General features: G+C 43.6%; 1 non-coding gene across 1 annotated transcript; it reads left to right on the top strand.

Moving 5' to 3' along the window:
• The first annotated feature begins 22,074 nt into the window (after positions 1 to 22,074).
• LOC119948634 lies at positions 22,075 to 22,212 on the top strand. The gene has a single exon (XR_005457018.1). It is a non-coding gene; the product is annotated as a small nucleolar RNA SNORA7 (small nucleolar RNA).
• Positions 22,213 to 22,555: the final 343 nt, after the last annotated feature.

Here is a 22,555-nt window from a genome sequence, read left to right as displayed (position 1 = left end):
CTCTTTCACTTTAGAATACTAAAGCCATCCAAGATTCCAGATGAAATTGTTTTCCACTGACAGCAAAGCAATTTATATTTTTTTCTGTCATGAAAATGAGTCAAACCATTATCTTTTAGATACTTTATCTGTCATGCTCCCCCTGTCCTCAGATGATGGCATCAGCTGTTTTTTTAATCCACATGTGTAGGTATGACAGAAAAAGACTGAACAGTGAGGTCCAGGTGGTCGGTCTGTCTGTCTCTGTTTCCCAGCATTCCATCTCTCCTGGGCAGCCTTATTTCTACTTAAGTTTAACAGCAACTTGGCAATACTGCAGCCCATTATCCTCTACCCACAGAGATGGTTTTCAGTGAGTATCACTTCATTGTCAATAGATGGATCACTTCATTGCCCACTTTGGCTTACCATTGCATGTGTCTTCTAATTGTCAAGGTGATATTGCTCAAGAATCCGGATTCCATGGCTGTGGCAGATGCAAATACTATCTCTGCAGCTCATAGAAAGTGACTACCATCATGCTAAAGGCCTTTAGTTTAACCTGGAATTTAATGACATATTGGTGCCATGCTCTGTCAGCATCTTCAAAGCCATGTCCATCTTCAACATTATCTTAGAAAACATGGGCTTCTATAAGGACCCTTTTAGAACAATTGACTAGAGGTTGAAGACTAGGAGAACATTTCAGTAATATACTGATAAATCACTAGTCCCCAGAGAACTCTGAAGCCTTAATATTTAGAATAGAAAGTATTTATCCCAAGCACTTAGTACAGTGTTCTGCACACAATAAGTGCTCAATAAATACAACTGAATGAATGAATTTATCTTGTGTACTGAAATGTTAGATTTGCTAGCCCTAGCTTGGACATGTGACATGAAGCCACTTGGGAATTGTTATAAACTGATCCTTCTAGGGCAGAGATGTAAAGGAGCTCATCTCAAAATATTCAGGGACTTCTAAACAAAGCCCATTTTGGTAGGGAAAGCAGAGTGATGTAGATATACACAAGGGCACTTTTGTGATCAAACAGCATATCTGAAAATAACTATCATCTGGAAGTATTTAAGTCCAGAAATGAGGACTGGGGTACAGGCAACATGAGAATCAAGACAATCATTGGTGCCTCCTTTTGAGTGTTCTTTTTGCCCTTAATTATACAAATGTATTGTCTACGCTGATGAAATTACAGCCCAGTAGCATATTTGGTTCACATCTACATAGAGTCGGTCATCTTTTCTGTCCATCAGTGGTACTCATGGCCTGTCAGGTGATGTTGGACTAGTCCCCTTGCTGAGTGGGAGAGGGCAGGGGAGGAAACTTAATGGGGCCTAGAGGGTTGAGAAAAAGAAGACTATACTGCATGTTTTACATCCTGGTAATAATGTCATCTGTCTTCAAAGCACATATCTGAGGCATATTCTTTCCTCTCCGTCTCCAAGATTGGTCATGCCAAATTGACTATTGAAGAAAAATGTCCGTTTTGAAAGTGGTTCAGTACTCTCAAAATGGTGTCAAAGCACTGTTAAAAATATGGCATGTTAGCTCAGTTGATTAGAGCATGGTGCTGATAATGCCAAGGTCATGGGTTCAATTCCCTTCATGGGCCATGAATCTTGAGAAGCAGAGTGGCTTATTGGGAAGAACATGGGCTCAGGAGTCATAGGACGTGGGTTCTAATCCTGGCTCTGCCACATGTCTGCTGTGTGACCTTGGGTAAGCCACTTAACTTCTCTCTGCCTCAGTTACCTCATCTGTAAAATGGGGTTAAGACTGTGAGCCCACGTGGGACAGCCTGATTACCTTGTCTCTACCCCAGGGCTTAGAACTGTGCTTGGCACATAGTAAGCGCTTAACAAATATCATTATTGTTGTTATCATTTTTATTATCAATTCACTGTATTTTTTACAAGTTCACTGACATAAAAAGATATAGCAACGACAGAAGGTACTTTTCCAGCCAGTCAATCAGTTGTATTTGACTGTAGAGCACTGTATTAAGCGCTAGGGATTGTCCATCCACCCCGGCATCAAACAGAAACTCCTTTAAAGCACTCAATCAGCAGTCCCCCTCCTACCTAACCTCACTGATTTTTCTACTACAACCCAATCCACGCACTTCGCTCTTCTAATGCCAGCCTACTCACTGTACCTTGATCTCATCTATTTTGCTGCAGAACCCTGGCCTGGAACTCCCTCCCCTTCAGCTGTGATAGACCACCACTCTCTCCACCTTTCAAGCCTTAATTCAATCACATCTCCTCCAAGAGGCCTTTCCTGACTATGCCCTCACTTCCCCTACTTACTCTCCCTTCTGCATCACCTATGCACTTGATATATGCCCCACCCTCAGCCCCACAGCACTTATACACATGTATATAATTTATTGTAATATCTGTCTCCCTGTCTAGACTGTAAGTGTCTAGTGGGCAGGGATCGTGTCTCCCAACTCTTTTGGAGGGCTCTCTCCCAAGTGCTTAGTCCAGTGCTCTGCACACAGTAAACATCCATTGATTGATTGATGGAGGAGTACAATAGAGATAGTAAACGAAATCTCTGTCTTGCCATTTAGGTGGGGATATTCTCTCGGTTATCAAGGGAGAGGTCACATGGTAGATAACACACATGCACACACCTATATCTTTCTGAGGCGAGACATGTCTCTAATCCCTGGTTTGAACTCTCAAATTCCACCTTTGGGTTCAGGGGCCTGCAAACTGGGATAAGGCAGAGTGGTGGTTGTGGGTGGGAGGAGGTAAGAAGTCAGCCATACTGTGGAAGTAGACGCCTAGGGGAATTGGAGAGATGGGTGTGAAGAGTCAGTAATGGGAGTAATCCTTAAACAGATACTGAGGGGTTGCTGTTTTTCTTTCTCTCCTGTTCACTTCCACTGCCTTTCTGTCACCCTGGGGCACATGTAACATTGTTCAGATGGGTCCCTGCTACCAGACATGAGTTATTTTCATTTCAGTCCAACTTCTGAAAATCAGAGGGCAACTGTGATTATTTTCAGTTCCTTTGCCCAGTGAAAACAGGATATTAACCAGGGTTTAAACATACTGACTTCTCAAGTTTTTTTTTTTTCAGCTCTATCTTTCTATGATATGTTATTACACTAAAGCATCCTCAGAGAGTGCATCAGGTGTTTGGTATGAGACCAGTCACTTCTTCTGATTAGTCCACTGATTCTTAACTCCCCTTGGGACCCTAAGCTCTTTAATAGATTGATATATAGCTCATCATGGAGATGCAAAAGCCCTGCTTCCCAATAGTCCTTGAGAAGTGTGATTTTCTGGGGAATATAGTGAGTGATAAGGCAAAAATCAAAGCAGGTTGAAATTTTGAATGATCTCTCTCTAAGGATTTTTCAATCATAATTCCTGTTTCATTGCAAAAACTTTTATCCCTGCAACAGTATTGAGACTTAGGTGTAGAATGTTACCTATGTGACGTCTAATAAACTTTAAGGAAAGAAGAGGCTTTGTTCAGTGGGTTACATAATAGTTTGTAATTCTAATAGAGGGCAGGAGGGGATAGATTTTTCTACTTGTTTACTAAGAAAATGTTTCTGTTAATTTCATAATTCCCTTTTCATTGTTTTTTTTCACGTTTTCCCTTTTCGAGAGCTCAAAGCAGTAAACTGGGCGATAGCATTTCCTTAGAGATAATTTGCTTCTCGAGTTTTACTGAATATATTATCAAATTTGTTCACATTTATATTGAAATTTGAGGTATTTCAAAATCATGCAGGATATTTATTATAAATCAGTTTAAATTTGTGCATGCAATAAATAAAAGTGGTTTTAATAATGGAAAAATTCTTCACTAAAGTTGCAAACCTACTAATGGTCAGTAAAATTAGCTTCTATTTTGGCAGGGTTCTGCAAAGATTCATCATCATATTACAACTCCTCATTTATTGAATATTATGATGCTATACTTTGCTTTACTTTTTTTTATCAAGATAGGTAATCGTTTAGTGATGTTCACCATTTCAGTGTATGGCTTGGAAAGGAATTTCATATTGTTTTTCCAGGGGTTCTGGAGTGGGTCCTAATTTATAGCATAAAGTCTAGGGGAGAGCATGCCTCACTACAAAACCATCTTTTTGAGGACCACAACCTGTTTTCCAGTTTAAGACCTTGCGGAGGGGAGATTTCTCACTTTCCAGATATTATATGGTGGAACAGCTCAATTAGTGGAGGCGTTATCATTGTTACTATCATTTTTATTGGCGTTCATTAATTGCCTGTACAGATCTCTGGGGTAATTACATGAAAATCAGTTTAGGCTCTGTCCCTGGTCTACAAGAGGCTCCTAGTCAGAGCTAGGGAGGACTGACATACAACAATGAGAATCTCATTAAATGATGAAAACAGGTTAAAATTTTCCAATCCAAAATATCGATTGTAAGATAGGTCAGTTGAACATTGATTGGAGGGGCGGTCTCAGAATACCTCACCGCTCCAAGCAAGCAGTGCAGGGAGAGAAGTCACAACCTTCCCAACATTCTAAACTTTGTTTCCTAGCCTCTTCTTTGAAGTCTTTAATTTGCCTTGAGCTTGAAGAAGAGTGTTATTCCCTCACTGTTCCCGCCTCACCAGTATCACTTCAGCTGGCAGCCATTATAGAACACAAGTGAAATTAAAAAATTCTTCCCCAGCAGGCCAAGGCTGGAAAAAATAATTTACTTTAATACACACTCCCATTTCAAAGATATGTATTTAGTCAATATATTTACATGTCAAATCTGTCGACATATTCCCATTTTACAATGTCTTGTTTTAGAACAGCCAGGCAGAAGATTTCAAAAACACGTCATGGGTAGGGAGCATATCTACCAACTCTGTCATAGGGCTCCACCCAGTAAATATGATTGATGGATTTGATTGATTGAAAAACCCACCAGGCCAAGAAAAAAATGTTGCTAATCTTTCCCAAACTTAGCAATGTTGTGGCTGTGATTTTCTGATGGCAGTAGGCTAATTTCTGACCCCCAGGGTGACTGTCTCAATACCATAGATCAAGTTTGCCATTTTTGTCTCCTCCTGTGGTCCATGTATAAGAACAATTAATTACATCTATAACCTTGTTTGAGTTCCTTGTTTTTCTTTTTGGGGTTTTTTTGTTTGTTTGTTTGGCTAGCAAGAGCCAGGCAGATGTTTGGCTTCTTTAAGTTACAGCTGGAGTAATTTCAAACTCACAACTGTCAAAGATTTGGAAGTCTAAAATGCCCTGTCTCCTGGAGTAGTTTATTTTCTCTTTTGTTCAGACCCTTCCCCCTCCCCACCTTAGACCTTCTGCCCCCTGAAGCTTACCCCTTCTGATCAAACCATGAAAATTCTGTGCATGGTCAAAGTCGTGCTCCTTGATTCAGTATATTTCCTCAACCGCCTTGTTTGCAAGGATTCTCAACAGTAACTAACCCCTCTTCTTGTCGAATACTGATTTCAGCCATCACTGTGCAATGAATGGTGCTCACCGCATTATTTAGAGCTCAAATGGATGACTGAGACTAGCCTTTCCTCTATAATTTTTCAATTTCAGACCCTTTTAGTAGCACACAGCGGACAATATTATTTGCTGTCTCTGAGCTCCTCACGATGCTGCTATCCACTTAACTGTGCCTACAGAGCATGTCCTATATTCCGCATTGTGTTAATGGTGGTGGTGAACTAGCAGGTAATATCCATATTTCATTATTACAAGTATACATTTTGCTATATTTTAAATGAAATTTCCACCTGTGACATGTGACTCTCTAAACAAAAATATATATATCTCTATGGCACCTCTCACTTGCTGAGGCTAAACATTGTACTGCTGCTTCCCTCCCACAGTGGGAAATTTAGAACAGCTGGATGGGTTTGTGTGGAATGCTCACTTTGTGCCTTTGAATCTTTGAATCAGACACCATCTTCACCTGTTCTCCACTTCAGAAACAACCTACCACTCTTTTGTCCCTATGAGGTTGTAGAAACAGTTTTTACTGTGATTGAGATTCCTTTTTCAGCGTGGCTTTCCAAGAGACTTTAGAAGAGAGACTCTGAGAGGAGAAAAAGAAGGCTCATTTGGGGACATTAATATATTCAGGGTAAATTCTTCTCCATGCCTTTTGGGTCTAGGGGTGAATTTGCAGCCTAGTTCCACAAAGCTAAGTGCATCATTGACAAAACCACTGAGGGGTGGAAAGCTTGTCATTTTAGATCGGAGGGATGGCAGCCAACTGCTCTTTGAAAGCGAGCAAACCACAGAAGAGAGCACCAGGGAAGACAAGGCCACATATGCTCCTAGAATCAGTTGAATAATGGCCCTGTTTGGACAGGGTAGTTGGGAAGCAGGTGATACCAAATCAACTGCACAGTGAGGACAGGGTGAGGGGAGGAGCTGGAATAGTAAGGCAGCAGATGAGAACTGTGGTAATATGAAGGGCACAGTGCTTTGATATCTCACTGTCCACATGGCTACCACTGGCTCAACTCCTACTGTATTTGGAAGTTCAAACAATCTCAAGGGAGTGCAGAGAGGATGGAGGGAAGGGAAAGAAGGAGATACCATCTTCTCTTTGTCTTTGTAGCAGCATAAAATAGTACTCAGTAACAAAACCTGACTCCTTAGTGTCCTTTTGTATTTTCTACAGCATCTTTACCAATTACCTTCCTTTGTCCCCACCACATCCCTGGGAGGTAGAGAGGGCTAGGTATCATATTTATTCCCATTTTATAGATGAAGAAATGGAGACCTAGGGAAGTTAATTGACTTGCTCGACATCACGTAGCAGGCCAGGGATAATCATTGGCTCAGTGGAAAAAGCATGGGCTTTGGAGTCAGAGGTCATGGGTTCAAATCCTGGCTCCACCAGTTGTCAGCTGTGTGACTTTGGGCAAGTCACTTAACTTCTCTGTGCCCCAGTTACCTCATCTGTAAAATGGGGATTAAGACTGTGAGCCCACCGTGGGACAACCCGAACACCTTATAACCTCCCCAGTGCTTAGAACAGTGCTTTGAACATGGTAAGCGCTTAAGAAATACCATCATTATTATTATCATTAGGTTGTGCTGCTTCCCTCACCAAAGTTATGAAATGGACCCACCTACACACTTTAAAAAAAACCCTTAATCTAAATCAAGGATGTGGGAATAGTGGGTGGGGGAGTGTCAAAGTTTTGAGAATCTCTGTGGCTTGTTTTTACCCTGGCCCTGTGCTACAACTCCTGGTGGGATATACCAATAGTCTAGAGAGCTCATCAAACTGTCACCCGTGGAAGGTGGTTGTGTTTTCTTTTTCTCTTAAAGGGCTTGGAGGTTACAGCTCACTGAGCCGACATGCATTCTTTTCCCCCTCTTGGCTCTTCATTTCACCCTGAAGTACTCTTAACCCCCTTTCTAGAATAACTAATTCAAAGTCCAAACTTTTATCCTTTTAAAATTCCAAGTCATGATGGAGAGATTTCTGTCTCTGAAAGAATTCAAAATGTAACAATGAACAGGATGTTTGCTTTCTTAAAATCAAGCTTTATTACCCCTTAAGGTGAAATATTGACCTAGGCTTTGCCTTAGTCAATATTTATCTCGGGTACCAATATCTCTTGACTGTCACCCCTATCAAAGTCAATAGCTGTTTATGAGCCGCATGCTATCTAGTAATCCTTAGTCAAGTTTAAATTTTCTTCCTCTTCTGAATTTTGCCTGTGATTTTTCTTAGTGGCCAATAAAGATGGAGAAGCTGCAAGTAGCAGTCCATTTGTGGACTGCTGTGTGTGTTGGTTGTTTTCTCTTGGATTCACTAAGACTCAATCTTAATTTAAAGGGGCTAAGAATGCAACAAAGGCATGCATTATCTCTGCAGTTCAGGAAGACAGTCAGCAAGTAGCAATGTTTATTGTCCACCTACAGGGTGCACAGCAAGTCTCCATGGTACAGACAGATAACATGTGATTGATGTCTTAGCATGCCTTTGGGTGAAACAAATATGGGATGGGTTCTTTAGATGGTTTCTCTGCTTCAGAGATTCAAAAAACTTGGCTAAAATTGTGCCAGGGGTATAATAGAGGAGATTTCTTTTTCCAAGTTCTCATATTCACTTGACCCACCTCTTTGTGAAGTTAGAAATATCATTCCCCATCCTTTAGGAGAAAAAAAAAAAAACTTGTTGTGGGAAGATTTCTGAGAGGTCTCGTTTTCTCATCATCATCATCAATCGTATTTTCCCTTGGGCCACTTTTTCCCCTCATTCTTTTTCTAATGAAAATTTTACCCTGATCTCTTCACCACCATTAGCCTCCTCAATGGATTCTCTGCATTACTTTGATTTCACCTATTTTGCTTACACACCAAATCATTGAACCTCACCTGAACCTGCTAGGAGGGAGAAACTTTATAAAAAATGCTTCAACTGAAATGACAAATACAACTCCATTGAAATCACCAGTGATTGGGCAGAGAGAATCTCTTTTTTGGGTCTCTGAGTTAAGAAAGCACTGCTAATTAACAGAGGAGTCAGGCAAGACTGTTGGGTTCTCTGATTAGGGACTATATTGTGATTCTGGTGTTTGAAGATGCCTAGCAGATTGAAAAAGCCCCCACTTCCTCCATCTCTAAACCCCAATGCCTGTAGGGGTGGAGACTTAGATCACTATTTCTGAAATTCTACTGCATTAGATTTTGCTTAATTGGTAAATGCAAGTCAAATACAAAGTATGTGGCAAGCTGCATGGCCTAGTGAAAGAGGCTGGGTCTAGGAGTCGGAAGACCTGGGTTCTAATCCCAACTCCACCACTTGTCTGCGGTGACCTTGGGCAAGTAACGTGACTTCTCTGTGCCTCAGTTATCTCATTTCAATCAATCAATCAATTGTATTTATTGAATGCTTACTGTGTGCAGAGCACTGTACTAAGCGCTTGGGAAGTACAAGTTGGCAACATAGAGACAGTCCCTACCCAACAGTGGGCTCACAGTCTAGAAGGGGGAGACAGAGAACAAAACCAAACATATTAACAAAATCAAATAAATGGAATAGATATGTACAAGTAAAATAAATGAATAGAGTAATAAATATGTACAAACATATATATACAGGTGCTGTGGGGAAGGGAAGGAGGTAAGATGGGCGGGATGGAGAGGGGGACGAGGGGGAGAGGAAAGAGGGGGCTCAGTCTGGGAAGGCCTCCTGGAGGAGGTGAGCTCTCAGTAGGGCTTTGAAGGGAGGAAGAGAGCTAGCTTGGTGGATTTGGGGAGGGAGGGCATTCCAGGCCAGGGGGATGACGTGGGCCGGGGGTCGACGGCGGGACAGGCAAGAACGAGGCACGGTGAGGAGATTAGCGGCAGAGAAGCAGGGGGTGCGGGCTGGGCTGTAGGAGGAGAGAAGGGAGGTGAGATAGGAGGGGGCGAGGTGATGGAGAGCCTTGAAGCCGAGGGTGAGGAGTTTCTGCCTGAAGCGCAGATTGATTGGTAGCCACTGGAGATTTTTGAGGAAGGGAGTAACATGCCCAGAGCATTTCTGGACAAAGACAATCTGGGCAGCAGCATGAAGTATGGATTGAAGTGGGGAGAGACACGAGGATGGGAGATCAGAGAGGAGGCTGATGCAGTAGTCCAGACAGGATAGGATGAGAGCTTGAACGAGCAGGATAGCGGTTTGGATGGAGAGGAAAGGGCGGATCTTGGCAATGTTGCGGAGCTGAGACCGGCAAGTTTTGGTGATGGCTTGGATGTGAGGGGTGAATGAGAGAGCGGAGTCGAGGATGACACCAAGGTTGCGGGCTTGTGAGACGGGAAGGATGGTAGTGCCGTCAACAGTGATGGGAAAGTCAGGGAGAGGGCAGGGTTTGGGAGGGAGGACAAGGAATTCAGTCTTGGACATGTTGAATTTTAGGTGGTGGGCAGACATCCAGATGGAGATGTCCTGAAGGCAGGAGGAGATGCGAGCCTGGAGGCAGGGGGAGAGAGCAGGGGCAGAGATGTAGATCTGGGTGTCATCAGCGTAGAGATGATAGTTGAAGCCGTGGGAGTGAATGAGGTCACCAAGGGAGTGAGTGTATATCGAGAACAGAAGGGGACCAAGAACTGAACCTTGGGGAACCCCCACAGTAAGGGGATGGAAGGGGGAGGAGGAGCCTGCAAAAGAGACTGAGAATGAACGACCGGAGAGATAAGAGGAGAACCAGGAGAGGACGGAGTCTGTGAAGCCAAGGTTGGATAGCGTGTTGAGGAGAAGGGGGTGAAATCCCCATTTGTGAAATGGGGATTGAGACTGAGCCCCACGTGGGACAGGAACTGTCCAACCTGATTTGCTTGTATCCACCCCAGTGCTTAGTACAGTATTTGGCACACAGTAAGTGCTTAACAAATACCAGAATTATTATTATTAAAATAGACACCCTCAGTTGTGAATTTTCCTCACTCCCATCCTCACCTCATTTATGGACTCATGCTCCCAAATCCTCCTCCTCCTTCCCAATCTCTTCTCAAGAGGAGATCTCCTGCATGTTCTCAAAATCTACCCTCTCCATCTGACTGGAACCCAATACTTCTCATCTATTAAAAGGTTACACTCTCACTTGCCTTCCCCCGTTTACTGCTATCTCCAACCTGCTGTTCTCCATTGGCTCCTTCCCCTCTGCCTTCAAACATGCTCAAGTATATCCTACACTAACAAAGGCTTCTCTGGTTCCCACTGAACTATCCAGCTATCACCCCATCTTCCTGCTCCTATTTCTTTCCAAACTCTTCAAAAGAGTTGTATGAGCCTTATTTCCTCTTATCTCACCACAAGTTTTGCTTCCTTCAGACTACTGAGAATGCACTCTGCAAGGTAGGCAATGACCACCTCCTAGTCAAATTCAATGATCTCTATTTTGTCCTGATCCTCCTTCACCTCTTGGCCTCCTTTAATAATAATAATAATAATAATAATAATAATAATAATAATAATAATAATGGTATTTGTTAAGCACTTACTATGTGCTAAGCGCTGGGGTAGATACGAGGTAATTAAGTTGTCCCATGTGGAGCTCACAGTCTTAATCTCCATTTAACAGATGAGGTAACTGAGTCACAGAGAAGTGAAGTGACTTGCCCAAGGTCACACAGCAGATAAATGGCAGAGCCGGGATTAGAACCCACATCCTCTGACTCCCAAGCCCGTGCTATTGCCACTAAGCCATGCAGCTTCTCTATCACCTTGGACACCTCTCCTTCTACTTGTACCTGTAAATGTTATCTCTCCTTGGTTTCACCAACATGGGGACATTCTTGATTCTCCTCTTATCTCTCTGACTGCTCCTTCTTTGTTTCATTCAGTACTCTTCTCCATCTCTCATCTCTGTGGATGTTACACAAGTTTCTGACCCAGGCCTCTTACTTTTCTCCTTCTTTACGCCCTCCTTCCAGGAGTTCAATCAGTCATATTTATTGAGCACTTACTGCATGCAGAGTACTCTACTAAGCACTTGGGAGAGTGCAATATAACAGAGTTGGTAGACATGTTCTCTTCACACAAGGAGCTTAGAGACTATTAATTCACTCCCATAGCATTAGCTACCAACTCTAGGCAGATGATTGCCAAATTTACCCCTCCAACCCCAAAATCTCTCCTTCTTGACAATCTCACATTTACTCTTATCTCCAAGATATCTTTACATAGATGACCTGCTGACAGCGTGAATTGAACATAGCTAAAACTGAACTCTTCATATTCTCTTCTAAACCCACATGTTCCCACTTCTATTTGACTACATTGCCATCTTCTCTGCCTCAGAAGTCCACAATTTTGAGGTCATCTTTGACTACTGGCCATCATTTGACCCTCACATTTAGTCTGTTGCTAAATCCTGGCAGCTATTGCTCCATGGCATTTCTCCCAACCACCCCTTCATTCACACCCAAACTGCCACATCTTGATTTGAGCTCTTGCTAGCTCCTGATTCGGTTATCATGTCAACCTCCTCAGTGATCTCCCTGTCTCCAAATTCTCCCGTCTTCAAATCTATACATCACCTCCCAATTCAGGTTACCTTTTGGAAATGTCAGTCATCTCACAGCTTGAACTAATGGCTACCAATTTCCCTCTACATCAAGCAAAAACTCTTATCCATTGGCTTCAAGTCTCTCTCACCTCCCTCCTTCTCCCTTCTTTGCCCTTTTCCAGCTCATGCTCAATGCTCCTCCCAAGCAAACTTCTCCCACCTCTAGTCCTTTGCTTGAACCCTCCCAGCTGCTTGGAATTCCCTCCCCTTTGAAATCTGCTATACCTCAGCTCTCCCTATCTCCCTTTCTCCTTTCAGCCCTTCTGAAATGCCACCACCTCATATTTTGCTGCCCAGATCATATAACAATAATAATAATAATGATATTTGTCAAGCGCTTACTATGTGCCAAGCACTGTTCTAAGTGCTCAGGTAGATACAGGGTAATCAGGTTGTCACAAGCGGGGCTCACTTTCTTAATCCCCATTTTACAGATGAGGTAACTGAGGCACAGAGAAGTGAAGTGACTTGCCCGAAGTCACACAGCTGACTAGTGGCAGAACCAGGATTTGAACCCACCACTTCTGACTCCCAAGCCTGTGCTCTTTCCACTAATCCTCCCAACAATCATATCTGCATTTTTGTCCCCACAGCTACCGATAGCACTTACTTGCATATTGCTTTACATACTCTATTTAAGTATCTCTTTACCCATCCATCTTTCCATTCTCTTTAGTCCACCTAATTGTAAATTATTGTGTGCCTAGCTCCTCTGTTAAATTGTGAGCTCTATGAGAGTAGGAATTGTGTCTTTGCCCTCTATTGTACAGTTCACTGTATTCAGTGGGCGATCAGTAAATACCATGGTAGGATTGGTTCTTCTACCAATTGACTTGCATTTGCAAAGTTGACCTGTCTGAAGTGTGGTATGGTTATTTTTCTAGTTAACCAAGTCCAGGGTAAATGATGATAGGCACCCCAGACCCAGAGCAAGAGATGATTCTCAACACTGTCATGATGGCAACCTTCTTGGTTTCTCTGCCTAAGGGTCAAAATTAACTCTGATGAAGTCTCTAAAATTGAGCTAGGGTTTTTTCTTTGAAAAGCATCAAAGTCAGTGAGTTAATATCAAAGTTTATATTAACTCAAAATAGTTCCAACTGCTAAAATGTTGACATGGAAACATGTTTTCATTCACCTTATCAGGACTTTGCACATGGGCTCACGTGGCTTGGCCCTGGATTAAACAGAACACAACTATTCCCTCCAGCCAGCCTCCTAGGCAGAAACCACACTGAAAATTGTTTTATTCATATATTATATATTATTCATCTATTCCCTCTTTCTGTATCTGCCATTTCTCTCCTGTTATATTAGTGTCTCTAACAATACCAGTCTGATCTGCATTATGCCTTATTGTGAAACACAAGGCTAGAGAAGTGGTGTGGCCTAGTGGATGGAGCGCTGGCCTGGGAGTCAGAAGGACCTGGGTTGTAATCCTGGCTCTGCCACTCAACCTGCTGTGTGATCTTGGACAAGTCATTTTGCTTCTCTGTGCCTCAGTCACCTCACCTGTAAAATGGGGATTAAAACTGTGTGCCCCACATGGGACTTGGACTGTGTCCAACCTGATTAGCTTGTATCTAACCCAGCTGTTAGCACAGTGCCTGGCACATAGTAAACACTTAACACTTAAATGCCATTTTAAAAAAATTGAGCCCAGTTGAAGAAGAAAGCCTGATGCTGTGCTTCTATAGGACTCTGCTCTTAAAAACATTTGTTAGAAAGAGACAGGAAAGGAGACTGGATTAATCATGTGATATTGTGAATCCTTTTTCCAGCCTGGTTTCTACTTCTGGCCCCCAATTCAAGCAAACTATTTTGTCAAGCAGATTCATGGCTTTGTCCCCACCAGGCAGGCATATTCTTTGAAAGGAATTTTCTGCTGGAATTTTTCTGTTTTGAGTCAGTTCTGCACAGAACAAATCTAAGAACGAGGGCCAAGTTGAAACGGGCAGGGATTGCTCTGAGCACACACAAGACTCATGATCTGGAATGATACCACTCATCTTGCCTCTTCTGCCTGGCTCAGATGTGAAGATGTACACCTGATGGACATAGAGATTTGAATCTTTTCTAGGCCGTGGCCTTGCCCCTCCACTCTTCTGTCATCCTAGGACAGTCTCAGAACAGACATCAGAGTCGAGAGAGGGTAGGCACCCGGATGAAAGGGACTGTGCGATGCTACCAGAGCTCTGTGCAGAAACAATCCATCAGGTCATATCCTGTTCCAATAAGGAAACCCACAAGAGGACATAATCTTTCAGGAAACCCTTTCTGCAGCACCTCAATCAAATTCTACCTTGCAACAACAAAACGTTCTCCACTTAGGTTGACTCTGAGGTTAGCTGATGGATAGGGAAGATTTTATTAAGGTTTTCAAGGAACACAGGGAGCCTGCCAAGTTATTCAACCTGATATTAGGTTTGGTCTGTCGAGAGCCAATCAATCGATCAATCAATGTGTGATATTTATTGAGAACTTACTGTGTACAGAGCACAGTAGTAAGCACTTGGGAGAGTACAACACGAGATAATAATAAAATTTGAGGAGATCGAAAGATCAGAGTTCTCTGTGGGGGAATACGGCAGATTTGCGAGGAGTGAGTGTGTGGGACTGTGTGTGTGGCTGGTGAGTTGGTTGTGGTCAGATAGAGGAATTTCAGAGTTGATTAGAGTTCTTCATCCCCATTTTACAGATGAGGTAATTGAGGCACAGAGAAGTGAAGTGGCTTGCCCAAGGTCATACAGCAGACAAGTGGTGGAGGCAGGATTAGCACCCACGACCTCTGACTGCCAAGCCCGTGCTCTTGCCACTAAGCCATGCTGCTTCTGTAAGCAAGTTATGGGCAGGTAATGTATCTGCTAATTCTGTTGTATTCTCCCAGATGCTTAGTACAGAGAAGCAGTGTGGCTCAGTGGAAAGAGCACGGGCTTAGGAGTCAGAGGTCATGGGTTCAAATCCCAGCTCCGCCAATTGTCAGCTGTGTGACTTTGGGTGAGTCACTTAACTTCTCTGTGCCTCAGTTCTCTCTTCTGTAAAATGGGGATTAAGACTGTGAGCCCCCTGTGGGACCACCCGATCACCTTGTGACCTCCCCAACGCTTAGAACAGTGCTTTGCACATAGTAAGTGCTTAATAAATGCCATTTTTATTATTATTACAGTGCTCTGCACATAATAGCACTCAATAAACATCACTGATTGATTGAAAAAGAGAGCTGGAATGTGTGAAAGGGATCAAAATCCTTCAGAAAGTTGCAGGAGGGTCCTGGGGAACAGGGGATGATTATGACTAGTAACTGGAGCAGGTGGTAGAGGAGGATGATATGGGCTTTGAAGGAAGGGAAAGCCAACTTTCCAACTTGTACTTCCCAAGTGCTTAGTACAGTGCTCTGCACACAGTAAGCACTCAATAAATATGATTGATTGATTGAAGGGAAAGAGAGGGATGGAGGAGGTGGGATGGTGCCAAGGTGGCATTGGGAAGCGAGAAAGAAGCCGACCCCTCCCCCTTTCCCAGTAAGCCTTGGGGAGTAGGGGAAGATGATGCTCTCTCTTTGGAGTGAGAGTCAGAAGAGACTTTCATCTGGGGAGAGTCAGGTTCTGGAAATAGGAGGAGCAGTGACTGGGTCAGGAACAGGTCAAGGATGAAGGGAAGTTTTCCCATGATGGAGGTGGGATCACACAGGCTGCACTTGGTTGATGCTGTAGGTTGTGGGGTGGTGCAGGAGAAGGGGTAGGAATGGAAGTGAGCTGAGGGAGTTGAATGTGCAGGGAGAAAGATTGGCGGGTGCTGGGTGAGAGGAGTGGGGGTAGGGTGACCAGAGGGAGAGAACTGAGGGGATGGGGAGGAGGGAAGGGGAGGTCCTCGAAAGAAAGTTCGGAGCCGCAGCAGTCAACCTGGAGGATCCAGGGATCAGCTCCAAGCTGAGGGGGATCTCCAGAGTTGAGTAGGAGAGCGCTAGCAAGTCATTAGCTGATAATGGGCAAATGAGCTAATGTGGGCTAGCATGTTAGTAGCAACTGGGTTGATGTGCTTTCTCTTTGGTGTGTTCCTAGGTTCAGGTAGTTGTCCTGCCTTCTTGGTGTGATTTTGAGATTTAGGGGTGTGTGTGGAGGGGGGAGGTGTTGATGTTTCTCCTCTTGTTGCAGGCTCAGGTCCCCAGTGTGTTAAGGGGGTGGGGGGTCAGGGAGTGTCAGTGTTCCCTCCCTCTGGCACAATCCCAGGCCTTCGGTGCATGAAATAACCCTTCAGAGCTGGAGTGTTTGATTTGCTGACTGAATTTCATTCTTCTCCTGTCATCCCAGGGTATTTTGTACCTTCTTTGGACTGTATCTTTGCCCTGAGATACTTGTGATAGGTGTGCTTCTCAGTACCCAACCCTCTCCTGAATACAGGAGATAGAGCCTCAGGACCTAAGATTATGAGCACTGCCATTTACAGGCTCAGATCAATGGCCCCATATTTTGTCTCTCCCAGTAGCATAGGGTGCTGACATCTATCTGATCATCTAAGCATCCCTAAGCTTCCCTCTAGTAGCCCATAATAATAATAATTATGGTACTTCAGTGCTTACTATGAGCTAGACACTGAACTAAGCACTGGGGGTAGATACAAGTAAATTGGGTTGGATACAGTCCCTGTCATTCATTCAATCGTATTTAATAAGCCCTTACTGTGTGCAGAGCACTGTACTAAGAGGGGGACTCACAGTCTCAAATCCCCATTTTGCAGATGAGGGAACTGAGGTACAGGGAAGTAAAGTGATTTGCCCAAGGTCACACAGAAGACAAGTGGCAGAGCTGGAATTAGAACCCATGACCTTCTGACTCCCAGACTCATGCTCTATCTACACCATGGCCTCATCCATGAATCTATCCAAATCTCTCTTGAAGTTGACATTTTTCAGCAATACAACTTCTAATCCTGGCTCCGCCACTTGTCTGCCGTGTGACTTTGGGCAAGTCACTTAACTTCTCTGTACTTGTTACCCCATCTGTAAAATGGAGATTGACTGTGAGCCCCACGTGGGACAACCTGATTACCTTGTATCTCCCTCAGTGCTTTGAACAGTGCTTGGTACATAGTAAGCACTTAACAAATACCATTATTATTATTATTATTAAAGTGAATGAATTCCCTATGCTTGCCATTCACCGGGTGAAGAAGTGCTTCTTTTTTTTTTTTTTGTTCTACCCCTCCCACTTCAAGGGTTGTCCCCTCGTGCTGGTGATGTGAGATTTGGTGAAAAACCTGGAGTTCTCTTTGTTTTTCTTACTGAGTGACCTCTTTGCAAATACTACATTTCATTTTAGTGACTGCTATTGTAATGGATCATAGAAAATACTGTGTTTTCTGAATTTACAATAAGAAAGTTTTACTGGATGAATGTGAAACTCTCGAAATGCTGCGGAGATCAAGGATTCATATTGTCCTCCTAGTAAAGTGGCTAAATAACTACATAGTTTTCCATAATTCGGTGTTCATATGAAGGTTTCCTTTGATAAACACAATGCTCCACCATAATCCCCACTCTTACAGTGCCAGGAGGCCCCTGTTAGCTGCATTATATCAATAGCAGTATTTGGAGCTGGCCCAATTCACACTTTCTCACTCCTATCTCCTGAGCTCCAACATGCAGCCATGAAGCTGGGGATTAATCCAGAATCATTCACCATCAGCCCCCTCTTGTGTAGGGCTGAGGAGGCAAATAATGTTGTTTTCCCACACTGGCATTTTAGCAACTGGAACAATTTGGAGATATTATTATAGACTCTTCTATTAGCACCTGGACTAGAGGAATTTAATGAAAAATAAATCCCTTCACAATTATGTGCGCTTCACTGGCATTTATTAAGTTTCTTAAAAGTTTGTGAACATGCATTGTCAAGCATTGTGGTTTTCAAGCCTGAGATGGTCTAAATTTACTTCTCCTTTGGGTTTTTCCAGCTAGAGAGTTTGGTTTCGAATTACCGTCATCAAATCTGCCAGACCATAGCTCTCACCATCTTCAAAGCCTTCCTTAAAATCCTACCTCTTGTAGAAAGGCTTCTCTGATTCATTTACAATATCCTAGCTGCATCAACCCAACTGCTACCTTTAGCACTTACACATTTTCAACCTCTCCATCACCTTAGATGTATATTCATTTGTGTATTCGGCTATTTATTTAGCTATCTAATCCTGACACTTATACCTCTTCTATTCTTGTTCTACCTCCTGATCCCATTTGTCAAGAATTTTTACCTGCTCATTTCTCCCATTACTGTAATCTCCTTGAAGGCAGGAAATATGTCTTTCTTTTGTTGTACTCTCCCAGGCACTTACTACACTACTCTGCACTCACTAGGTGTTCAGTACATGCCACTGATTGATTAAAGCTGGGTAGGCTAGAGTTCAGGTCCGCCAGTCAATCAATCAAGAGTATTTATTGAGTGACTACTATTAAAAGAGGGCTATACTAAGTGTTTTCTTGGGCGTATACTACAAGACAATGTGATCCTTGCCCAGAGGGACATAACAATTTACCCGAGGGACAGACACAAAATAATTTACAAATAGGAGGAAGTGTTCAAGTAGTACAGTCCTAGGGGAGGCCAACCCGCATAAACAGAAGAGCTGAAAACCAAAATCAGAATATGGGGAAGAGCCACAGATGAAAAACAAAATCCTTTAACCAGGAAGGTGAGCTGTTATTCCAAGGAAGCAGGGGGAAATGCAGAGTCAGAGTGAGTAGACATTCCCAGTGGCCAGGGATGACCTTGAATAGTGGCAACAAATGAGCTACAGCTGGACAGGGGTTTGTGGGGTGGTACAAAGTACCACACACTCCCCTGGCCTGGGCCCACATAAGCTGCCAACAAAAGGGATGGAGTAGTGGCACAATGCAGCTCACCATCACTACAGGAAAATGATACTTGATAATGGACATATTGATTCATTTATTCAATTGTATTTATTGAGCACTTGTGTGCAGAGCACTGTACTAAGCACTTGGAAAGTACAATTTGGCAACATTTAGAGACAGTCCCTACCCAACAATGGGCTTACAGTCTAACACATGAAGAAAAGATGCAGTTTGGCCACCAGGTGGGATTTCAGGAAGACTTTGAAGACTGTGAGAGCTGTGGTGTGGTGGATTTGAAGTGGGAGGGAATTCCAGTTACAAGGAAGGGAGTGAGCCAGGGGTTGTAGGTGGGAGAACTGAGAACATGGTACAATGGGAAGATGACCCTAGGAGTAATGGAGAGGGTGAGCTGAAGTGTAGTAGAAGAGAATGGGTAGAAGTAGCATTTCCTGAGAAACTTGTGGTCAAGTAGAAAGAGAACTGGCTTGGGAGTCAGAGAACCTAGGTTCTAATCCTCCCTCTATCACTTGCTTGCTGTGTGACCTTGAGCAAGTCATTTAACTTCTCTGTGCTTGTTTCTTCCTCTGTAAAATAGAGATTTAGTACTTGTTCCCCCTTTCCCTTAGATTGTGAGCCCCATGTGGGACTGTATCTGATTGGATTAACTCGTATCTACTCCAGCGCTTGGCAAATAGCAAGGGCCGAATAAGCACACTACTATTATAAGAGGGAGAGATCTTATGGAATGCCTTCATTCAGTCAATCAATGGTACCTATTGATGGCTTCCTGTGTGCAGAGCACTGTACTTAGAACCTGGGAAAGTACAGTATGAGAGTTGGTAGACACATTCCCTGCCCACAACAAGCTTACAGTCTAACAAAGAGCATTCAGTCTAGGCTAATGGTCAGGATTTTCTGTTTGATGCAGAGAGATGAGGGGGTTTCCTACTGAGGTCCCCATAGCCTAATGTGACCAGATGCTCTGGAGTCCAAAGTGGGTGTGGCCTCAAAGGTGGCATTGGTTTAATAAAGGGCAAGGCGGGGAAAAAAGAGGTGGGTGAAAGAGACAGAGAGACAAAGGCAATTGGGGAGGGAGAAAGGTGGAGAGGAAGTGGGGGAAGAGAGGAAAGAGGGAGATAAAAAGGGGCCACCTGGCACCTCATCAGGGACAGAACTGCTGGGGAGAGGAAGCTGTGGATAACAATAATAATAATAATAATGACATTTATAATAATAATAATGGCATTTATTAAGTGCTTACTGTGTGCAAAGCACTGTTCTAAGCGCTGGGGAGTTTACAAGATGATTAGGTTGTCCCACGGGGGGCTCACAGTCTTAATCCCTATTTTCCAGATGAGGTAACTGAGGCCCAGAGAAGTTAAGTGACTTGCCCAAAGTCACACAGCTGACAAGTGGTGAAGCCGGGATTTGAACCCATGACATCTGACTCCAAAGCCCGTGCTCTTTCCAATGAGCCATGCTGCTTCCCTATTATACCCTATTTCCCTATTCCCTATTATTATTATTCCCTATTTATTAAGTGCTTACTATGTGCAAAGCACTGTTCTAAGCACTGGGGAGTTTACAAGATGATCAGGTTGTCCCACGGGGGGCTCACAGTCTTAATCCCTATTTTCCAGATGAGGTAACTGAGGCCCAGAGAAGTTAAGTGACTTGCCCAAAGTCACACAGCTGACAAGTGGTGAAGCCGGGATTTGAACCCATGACATCTGACTCCAAAGCCCGTGCTCTTTCCAATGAGCCATGCTGCTTCCCTATTATACCCTATTTCCCTATTCCCTATTATTATTATTCCCTATTTATTAAGTGCTTACTATGTGCAAAGCACTGTTCTAAGCACTGGGGAGATTACAAGGTGATCAGGTTGTCCCATGGGGGGCTCACAGTCTTAATCCACATTTTACAGATGAGGTCACTGAGGCCCAGGGAAGTGAAGTGACTTGCCCAAAGTCACACAGCTGACAATTGGCAGAGCTGGGATTTGAACCCATGACCCCTGACTCCAAAGCCCAGGCTCTTTCCACTGAGGATGGTGGAGCTCAGTGGCAACAAAAGAGTATAAGTCCTTTCCCTTATCTTCAACATCAGCAGGCACTGTTGGTGGACTGTGATGGATCTGTCTCTCCCTTCTATACTGTGAGCCTGTTGTTGGGTAGGGATTGTCTCTTTCTGTTGCCGAATTGTACTTTCCAAGCACTTAGTACAGTGTTCTGCACACAGTAAGTGCTTAATAAATATGATTGAATGAATGAATGAATCAAATGCTCATTAACTTGTATCTACCCCAGTGCTTAGTACCGTGTCTGGCACATAGTAAATGCTTAACAAATATCATAAAAAAGGTCAGCAAGAAACCGCAATGCTCATAGTAATTTCTGACATGGCAAGGTTGTGTGTTTTACCTATATCAAAAACTCCCATCAAAGGTTCAGAGGTGGTTATGGCAGTGGCTACTGTTACCTCCTGAGATGGTCAAGTTTGGCTTGCTCCTCACCTAGTGATAAGGGGGAAATGCCCAGAAGCTTCTAGAGCAGGAAACTGCTTACTCCTCAGCATCCCCTACCAAAGGTAAAGCAAACTTGCATAGGTGAGTGCACTCACATGATGACATCAGCAGGACCACAGTCAGTTGTTGGGAGGAATTGGGAAAAAGAGAGAGGGCTAGGGATTCTATGAGCTAGGATAAAGAAGAAAAACAGCCATCTTGGGATTCTAAGTGTTCTGGGGGCTCCATCATAGAGGCTCCTAGGAGTGTGCTCAAGAAGCTGTGAACAGGATGTTGAACTGTCCAGGCGGAAGACCTTTAGACATAGAGAAAGACAGAAAAGCTACTTTCAGGGAGGTACAGAGGCCATTGCAGGGAGGCTACCCCTTGGAATAAATTCCAGGGTAGGGAAAGGTGATTAATCACAGATTCGGTTTTAGATTAATCAATCAATCAATGCTATTTATTGAGTGCTTATTATGTGCAGGGCACTGTATTAAGCACTTGGGAGGGTACAATACAACAGAGTTGAGATCTGTTGTACAATCAGTCAATGCTATTTGAGTGCTTACTATGTTCAGAGCACTGTACTGTGTTTATTAGAATTGATAGACTTCATCCCTGCCCACAGGGAGATTGCAATCTAGAGGGGAGACAGACATTAAAATAAATTACAGATAGGGGGAATAGTCACCTCTCAGGGTCACACCTGGAGAGTTTCCAGTACTCCACCAGTCTCGACTACTGGGGGGAGAGTCAAGCAGAGGCATATCCATTCCATTCCTAGCGTGGGCAGTGGCTAGAAGGTGGAAGGCAATTTGCTACAAGTCAAAACTCACCTGTGCTGGACAGCAGTGACATGGAAGAGAGTCAAGGTGGGAGACTCAGGTTTACTGTGCGAAAGGAGGCAATGGTAAACTGCTTCCGTATTTTTACCAAGAAAACTCTATGGATATGCTACCAGAACAATTGCAGGTGGAGGTGGAGCATTCTGGAAGAGATGTGTCCATGGTGTTGCTATGGGTTGGACGTGACTCAACAGCATAAGACAACAGGGGGACTAGCAGTGTGTGAGGATATATGCATCCGTGCTGTGGGGCTGGGGGTGGGGTGAATATCAAAGTGTTTAAGGGGTACACATCCAAGGACATAGGTGATGCAGAAGGGAGGGT

This window comes from Tachyglossus aculeatus, chromosome X4 (assembly GCF_015852505.1).
Source record: "Tachyglossus aculeatus isolate mTacAcu1 chromosome X4, mTacAcu1.pri, whole genome shotgun sequence".
Classification (NCBI taxonomy): domain Eukaryota; kingdom Metazoa; phylum Chordata; class Mammalia; order Monotremata; family Tachyglossidae; genus Tachyglossus; species Tachyglossus aculeatus.
Note: the sequence above shows the minus strand (reverse complement) of the source record. Positions and strands in the feature narration are given on the sequence as shown.